Here is a 9,584-nt window from a genome sequence, read left to right on the forward strand (position 1 = left end):
ATCTCCATCGGTCCAATGTCCGTCTATATATATCCAGACGTCTGCGCGATTAACCAATTAGCCAGTTTACAGATTAAACCTTCGCCATCTACCAACAAACGGCTAATCATCTGTACCACTTCAGATATTTATGAGATGCAGATTATCAACTGACTGGTTTTTCGTACCGTAAAGGTTCGCGAAATACGATTGTATTCCGTACATATATTAAACACACTAGGGGAGCATTTTCTTTATTATTTATTTCAATTATAAAAGTATATTTATAGAATATGTATATCTATGGAGCTGTATGCTGAGGCATTAAATCCCTACGTATTTATATACATGGAAACCTTTTGTTGAAATTCTGAGGAACTGAACGTGTTATATTTAGGATTACGCTTTGTCTGTGACGTGTAATACTTATTTGGGTTGAGTGCCATCAAGGATTCGACCCCACACTAACAGAGTGAGGCACCTAAACGCAAGCATGCGAGTCAAGCACTTAACCCACTCAGCCACTGTCTGAAAGTCTGACAAATGATTGTCTAGATAGCGTACTCTGCGTTGTTCTCCGAGACGTTAAAGTGTAACCTTATACAGTAGTTCGCAAAGATAGTGGGATTCGCATGTGAGTGTGTGCATATTTACCGGGTTATAATTGCCCACTGTATGATAATCCGTTGTATTCCATGTATTGTTTTGGGAATGACAAGGTTTAGAACATCTGTAATTTAGATGTTTGATGTACCTGACTCCCATGTTTTCATTCTTTATAGTGACAGAAAAACAAGTGGGAATTAGTTGGGTTTATCGCTGCTTTAAACGGCAGTCCAGTTAAATGACGGCTTGTCTGTTTAATGTGGGAGGAAAGCCCGAAGTAATACTTCAGTGAAAACAGTCAGCACTGGTATTAATATCCCAAAGGTGGTATCATCAGTAATAATTAGTAAACATTACGAGCGTCGGTGACATTGGTACATTGGTACTGACATGTCTGTCCCAAGACTTAATTGGGTACGAATACCCATCACAACTTCGCTTCGGGTGCATGTGTATGATGCCAATACATGTTGCCATGCCACCGTCAGACAGTCGTATATCCCTTCAGAACAGGTTCTATTCACCCATTCAGCACGTTCAATTTCTTTGTTGACTTTAAATGACTTATCAGAGGAAGTCATGTTGACTAAATATAGAAGCATCAATCAGAAAATACGTTTGGTGAGTCAAGTGATTCTTTCGAGATATTTTTACTCTGACACAAGTGACAGACTGTTGAGAGGCTAAAAAATAACCTGCAAAATTTTATTAACACAAATACAATGTTAACAATAGCACCTGATGTTCAAAGTGGAAAAAGGTACTAATGATAGAGAAATTGTTCCCATCAGTTGCAAAGTCCCTATTTTAACTCGTACCACATGTTCCTGCATTTTTAGGTGAACAGCGGACTAGCCTTGATATAACGGGTGCAACCATTGGGCAGGATACGCTCACCGTTCCCAAATACCTAATATCTAAACACAAGTTGATGGTCGAAATGGTACAATAGATTCTGAGGTTTCGAGTGGACGTGAAAAGCGTTTGGTCTCTTGTATTCACAAAGAACAGGTAGCGCTTAATTTCCAATGGAAATAACAATACAATACATGTATGTGCCCATCATACTGCTAACCGATTCCCACCGTTTACAGTTAGCCAGAATCCCCTCTTAAATTGTTCAGTGGTTTGAAACATACAAAATCTGTATCTATACATAATCTCATTCGTCTGCAGGTTGAGGAAAGATCCAACAGTACATGAAGCCAAATAATCAGACAAAGGTGCATACGGTATATCTGGGCTAATGTTTAATGCGCCTCTTGGGCATTCAAACGCATTTGTGTTTTATAAGCTGGATTGCCGTTCAGTTGCCTGACAGGGGGACCCTCAAAGAAGGTGGTACAATGTAGAGCAGTTAGAAGCACAGTCATCCGATGACCATAGCACAATAATATCGCAAAGTGAGAATCATTACGGGCGATATGAAAAATGTCATTAACTTGTTACTTCATTAATTGACTCTGTATTATAATTTTGATCGTACTCGGTAGTATCTATTGAGCTGTTTCGGAACAGACTTCAAAGCTGAATTCAAATGAGCCACATTCATTTTAACAAGGAAACAGTCTGCTTGCCTTAAGGTGATTGTCAATTAAGTTGATGAGGTCAAAAATGAATGTTAGCTAAGGTACTTTCTTCTGGATTAGATTTCATTCAGATGAATATAGACTGGGAATACTGATGGCAAAGACATAAATCCAAAAGTTTCGAATTGAATTTCGTATTTATATATATGATACCATATCATTCATTAGGTATATAACATGAGAAACACAGGCTGTATATATACTTATCAAATGCAGTTAGTGGTTTCATCAAATCACCGTACACACAACCATATTAAATGGTTTAAATATATTTTTTCTTATTTGAACATAATGATTTTAAAGTCATAAATATGTGTCAAGTTATACGTCAAGTATTTTATCACCATGTGTATGGCAAATGTGTTCTTCTCTTAGGAAGATGTTATAAAATAGTTCTGAATGTTGTTTCAAAGTGTGATGGGAAGATGTTTTCATTATTCGGTCCCAGAGACTTATTTTGTATAATAAACAGCAGGACGTTGGTAAACTTTGTGGATGTGTTTCCTTCCTTGTGTGTTTTGGCACTCCGCAACAATACCTGTGTTAACGGCCCTGAATTCAATTCAATTCAATTTATCACACAAAACATGAGAATACAATATTACTATAGTCATATAAATATATTCATGACAAGATGGCAGATAAAAGCGAAAAAGAACCAAAGGTTAATGTATCTTTGTAGACTTAAATATTACATTAATGTACGTAGCAAGATTTTTAAGATTGCGCGTTTGTTTAGACGAGAACAGTTTGACGATTTTCCACAAGGTTATTGGATTCAGGTAAGAAGGTAAATATGTTTGTCTATACAGTAATAAAGCATCGCATTTGAACAGATAATGGAGTTCATCTCCCACAGCATGAGAGTTGCATAAATTACACAGACGATATTCTCTAGGAACATTTGCCCAACGGCCAACTTCTATAGGGAGGTGGTGATTACTTGTTCTGAATCTTAAATCGGAAAATAGATATGTTTTGGCAGAAAGAGATATCTCGCCCTCCATCTCCCAAGATTACCATTTTACACTGACGTGCCCGGATATAACTGAAATACTGTACGAAGTAGCCTTGACTTTAGCTGTAACCTACAAACGTTGACGACCTTTCGTTTAGTAAAATAGAAGCGACATAATCTTTCGATGCTTAATCATAGGAAGCCGCACGAATTCATTATACGATTAGATCATGCTTATTAGAGCATTTTGTGCATTTGAAGTGATGACTGCCTTGTAAGAGCTGTTACTGTATACCAAGATTCACGAGGCCATTATTCTGTTTTTTTCCGATTTGCAGGAATGCTGTTAAAAGCAGCAGCGTTATTGTAAAAGAGACAACCCCTTTCCATATTAAAACAAAATCTGTCAATTAGTAATAATACCAGGTGTTCGATAAAAGGCGACCATACTGGCGGCACCAGAGACAAACACATGCACAGGCTAGTCAAGTGTTTACCTGAACAACCTGGGAACATACATGCATGGTTCAAACCTAAATACGGAACTGCATCGAACATCATGTTGTCACTACTACGAGCGCGTAATACGGTGTGTCCAATCAATGTTATGGAATTGGTATCCCTTTTATAGAAACTTGGTGCCTCAAGTGAGGTACATTCATGTGATTAAATTCAAAGTAGATGTGTAAGTGAGTGAGTGAAGCACTAAGAATAGATATATTTATACTTTTTTTTAAACTTTTAGCAAAGCAAAGTATAACGACTAGATTATCAAAAATTAATGAAAGCTAGTTTGAGTTCAGTGTAAAATGCTAAATCATTTTCAAAACAACACAATATAAAACCGGACTATAGATCGCCAGCATCTGAAGGAAGATCACCATACTATGGACCATGGGCCCTAGCTGGATTTACATCATCCCTTCAGCTGTTGGCGAATTTTGAGCAATTTAGACATAAATTAAAACTAAAAACATTCTACGATTAAAATTTTCTCAATGATCAATATACATTGAATGATACATGTGTATGTGATTGTGTGTGTAGCCTAGTACGTACGTGGGGTGTTTTTATGCGTAAACGTGTGTCTGCTCTGGATCGCATTTGCGAACATATGTATGTGTAAGTGTCTGCCATGTTTGCCCTAAACCATGGTCGTACCAATTCACAGATGTGCGTGAAATATAGTTTGCTTGCCTGCTTGGTTGTTAAAGCGACGACATTTCTGGTGTCCCCCGCCGTGATGTTACTGGAATATTGCTAAAAGCGGCGTAAAACCAAACTCAGTCAGTCAGTCAGTCGGTTAACGCGACGAGCTAACTCTTTTATCCACCAGGCTTCCCCATCGACCCTTTCAGTTCGGGTTGTATCTGTTTAACAGGCTTCTGAGGTTATCATTCTGGTAACCTTCATTTCATCCAATAGCATTCAAGAACCTATTGTGCAACAACCTTTGACATACAGCTGTTCATAAGAACCGTTTCTATTGCACACACGAGAAGATGTGATCTCCCCTTGCTTATACGTGCTGCGCCTATTGCTCATTACCAGGTCCTGCACGGTATCACTGTTTTACAACCGTGCTGGTGGGTCCAGCAGAGCGGGATTAATCTTTTTAATGTCTACACCACACAATCTGTCTTTGCAATGACCGCGAAAGACACCACGGATGGTATATTGCGATTGTATCGTTATTTGGATTTCCGTTTATCATGATTAACCAAGACAAGGGTGATATTTCTTAAGAGGGATGCTCTTTGATCTCATCGATCGATTACTCTTAAAGAATTAATTATGTCAAACCGTGTATTTCTGTTTCTTTGAAAACAGATGGCATTTTGTAAATATTATCACATAAATTTCCAATCTTTGCTTCTGAATAACGTAACCGTGAATGGGTCAGATGCTTGCATGACTCTTTGAACATCTCATGCAGTTGAATTGGATGTTTGTGTGTTTTAGTTCATATGTGACTTTTAAGAATCATTTAAACAATCGAAAAGCCACCAAGAGACACAAGCTTCTTTTAATCCATACTGTTGTCTACTTGATTCATAGTACATACGAAAGGTGGGTTGGTATAGTTCCACTCTGAACATCATGTTACTTACATAATAGCGTATCAGATAAAAGCAGACTTAACATGTGTATCTCAGATTTAATGACAAATGTATGCCTATCTTCTTCTATTTTCTGAGTGCGAGATTTCGGTGTTTAGACTACGCCACAAGAACATAAGACATATTAATCGATACATTTGTCAGCATTATGCTTTCCAACTTCTGAAATGCCAGACTTTGATTTCATTGGTTAATTTTTCAAGCATACAATTGTGATAACAAAGTTTTATCATCGGGACACTCTGAAATTTAAACCCGTGACTAGCACACTGATGGACTTATGTTTAAGGCATATTTTGAGGGGCGGTGGGGTAGCCTAGTGGTTAAAGCGTTGGCTCGTCACGCCGAAGACCCGGTTTCGAATCCCCACTTGGGTACAATGTGTGAAGCCCATTTCTGGTGTCCCCCGCCGTGATGTTGCTGGAATATTGCTAAAAGCGGCGTAAAACCAAACTCAGTCAGTCAGTCAGTGAGGCATATTTTGAAAAGGTTAGGTTGGCTTCTGCATCACCGCAAAATGTCATACGTCACCAATACAGTGGTATTTTACAGACGTATGTGTCTGTTCATATGTAAACTGAATGAATTTGATATAAAACATGAAGACATTCGGGCGTAATAAGTGTTATGTTGCTTTCTTTTCATAGTCGCTACCAGAGTAGGGATGGGTTTATGACGCTTTAAATTGGATCCTAATATAATTTCAGCTATCAGGAAGGAAAAGGGTGATGCAGGTCTCAGACTGTGAAATTATTGGTGGAACCAACAAAACTATTATCGTACAAACAACCAAAGTTTCCTAATCCTAACGACCAGGAGATCCTAATATATTAATACGGCTTAGCAGCTCTGTTTCTGTACCTTTTCTATTACTTTGCTTGACTTTCTATTTTCAGAGATAACTCACACTCTAGTTTGTGTGTCATTCTGATAATCTCATACTTGGTAATTGAAAATATGATGTGTGCCGATGTCTCATTGGTGTCGGGAATCAGGCTGATCACTTTGCAGGATTTCTTGTCTCATTGATAATATACTGGCGATATGAAGACGCATGCACTTTGATCCACATGTGGTTCATATGTTCGATATCAGATTACCAGTGAAATATCAAAAACTGTTCGCATACACAATTATTATGAATATCATTTCTGTATATCAATACTATTACTAATTGGGCAACTAATGTCAACAATATTTTATTTGGAAATGTTAAGTATTTCATGTTTCTTTTCAAACAAAGACTGACTGATAATTTAAAGCAATTCTGGTATACTTCCATTAAAAATTCACACAAAACTATTTATTATTGTCAGTATAAAGCACTATTAGATATAGAACACTACTTAAATTATAACATTTGTTTAAACTTGAGATCTGTCCTTTCAAAATTCAGATGTGGAAATTGTAACTTAGCAATAAAGACTGAGAGATATGAAAATATTGCTTCTAATGAAAGATTTTGTTTATTTTGTAAATCAAAAGGTATCAATGTTGTTGAAGATGAGTGGCATATTTTGTATATCTGTGAATGTTTTTCTGATGAACGCATTTCGAGATAAATTTATTGTGAAATATTTTAGTCAACCTCCTACAATAAACAACTATATAAATATTATGCAATCTACCAATGTTGATGTGATTAAGACTGTTAGTCTGTTTCTACTGAAAGTACAAATTAGAATTAAGAGCAGAGCTTGTTTATAACTCTATGTGTACCATACATGTGATGTGTGACCTGCATCTGTCTGTGTTATGGGCCAGTGGCCTTTTACTGAATAAAACTGTCTGTCTGTCTGTCTGTCTGTTACATAAAACCAGTACTATAACATATATCAAATGTAAAGATAAATGATAAACTCTCGGGGTTTTGTGGGTTCATATACTCAAATATATCATTTTTATACTTGACAAAGTAGACAAGTGAAGAAAATCAGCTCCACTTCTCTCCAAACGGATCCTTTTAGTTATACAATAAATTGAAATACATGTAAAAACATGTTTTAGGTATCGAATACAATATTTACCCAAGAAAACGTCATTACATTGTCTTCACTGTTGACGTGGTAGGAGTGTATACGGCTCGGGTCCAAGCAAGCTTTTTTCAGGTATTTAAAAAGTATTCATTTGAAATCGCTATGATGGTATCAACACGGCGGCTCTTAGATGAACATGTTGACAGTGTTGGTCACGTCGCGCTGACTAGGATACTTTCCTTTTGCGGTGAAGGGCGTTTTGTGAGAGCATGTCAGTGTCTCCTCCAAGATTCACGAGGATTATTGTTTTTTTCTGTTCCTTCCTTATTTCAGAGGAAAGTCGGATGGAAGCAGAAAAATTGCAAGGTTGTTATGACCGACAAAACAGAATTGATCTTCTGAGCCTAGCATAACTCTGACCGTTTTTTTAGATTGTTGTGAAAGCTTCCTCGTTTGGAACAGCAAGAAATATGTTTTCTTTCCTGTGAACATGAACACAGGTAATAGATCCTAGCTAATGGGGGTGGGATTTATGTATGTATCCTTTCTGGAAACTAAGCTGTTCCACTCATTTTTCTTGAAGTTCGCCATATTGATAAGACCAAGGATCAGTCGTTAAATATCGTTATAGACAACCAACATAACATTGTATCTGATTGCAATGGCCTGGCTCTCTCAAAAGACATTAAGTATTGTCTGATTTAAAATTGCAGTTCTATTTTATATGGACTCTCTCTTCTTCCGACCAACCTGTTTTGACAAGAGCTCTATCATACTTGTGATATCCTGATGGCAAATCATCATGCTGCGTGAAAGTGACATGGCAGATTCATCGTGGGAGTTAAACAGGGCTCCTTCATTTCGAATGGCCAACAGTCCACTTCAATACTGACGGTTCCTTCTACATATAACCTTAAATGAAGAAGACGGTAGTCTGTCATGTGTGCGACAAGAAGTATTTCAAGGTAGAGAATATATTGAAAGTGTGGGCGTGCGTCATTAACTGAAGGAGTGTAGTGATTGATTGAACACGCTCTTCATGACGATAGTGTATGAAACGGTCGCATGAACTTATGACCAAGTAAAATAATCATAATTACTTTCGATGGTATACAATTAATTTTTGGAATTGAGTTTTAACTTATACACATACCGTTTATAAGGTCGTAAAACGAAGCACACGTTTAGGAATTTTCCCTTACATCCTAAAAATCCTTTGCTTTGGCATTCAGGAAGTTGCCATTTAAATATTAGTGCAGTGGTGTAACATATTGTGTGTTGATATCAATGTAACCATATGTGGAGGGTTGTGAAGGCCGAGACGTTAAAAAATATGCGAGAATAACTCGACTATGAAGAAATGGTTTAAGTGGGTGAGCGATCATTGCTGAACACAAGCGATCTGGCAGTTATTCACGGTTGGTACTTCAGAACACAGAGACGTGTGACATGTCTAACAGTTTAACAATGAATAGTTAAGATCCGCAACATAGAGTCTAGACTAGACCTATCCATAGGCAGACAACACAGATGTCTTTTGCATCAGACTAGATGATAACACTTCTCTGAATTAAATGAAACTCCAAAATGTTCACCTTTTTTATGTCAGATTTTTCAGCTAGGAATCTGTTAATAATGTTAATTTTGTTAGAAGTTTAAATTACAAAAGGTTTTAATAAACGAAGAAACCTTGACTAATCACAAATCAGTTTCAATTTCAAAACATCAGTTTGCTCGAAAGTAGAAACACACAGAAAGAAGTATTAACGAAATAGAAGTAAGCTTTAATATCTTCAAACTATAGGCAGTCGTACGATTCTACTTGAAGAAGAGATACTTTTTATTGGACTGTACTTCAAGTTGAAATGATGAGACTTGTGATCTTATATCAAAACGTTTTTGATATTCAAAATAGACTTGGAGAGTCAAATGAAAATCAATTTCAGTTTGTATATGCAATGTAATAAGAAACGAAATATGAGTATGAGTAGGCGTTTCGAGTTGTTGTTACACTTTTTTCAATAAAATACCTTGTTGATAGAGAGCCAAGCAAAACATGCACGACAAAATAAATAAGTTTGTTTTTACCCTGACGAACATAATGTTAGACAGCGATCGAGTGTCCTGAAATTGCTTGATATGGTGGAGCTAAAAACTGAATGTTGTTGTGAACCGATGCATGTTTAGATATTTAAATAATAGGGTAACTGAGAATTGTCAGGAGACAAACACGTTCTCACGATCTTTCAAAAAGTTACGTTTTGCATTCCCAGTCAGCAATAAGATCGCATTAACAAGATTGCTAAGAGTGGCAAAAATATCTGAAACTTAGACCCGAAGTAGGTTCAGGTGATTT

This window comes from Haliotis rubra, unplaced genomic scaffold, assembly GCF_003918875.1.
Source record: "Haliotis rubra isolate DU_JTF1 unplaced genomic scaffold, ASM391887v1 Scf14, whole genome shotgun sequence".
NCBI lineage: Eukaryota > Metazoa > Mollusca > Gastropoda > Lepetellida > Haliotidae > Haliotis > Haliotis rubra.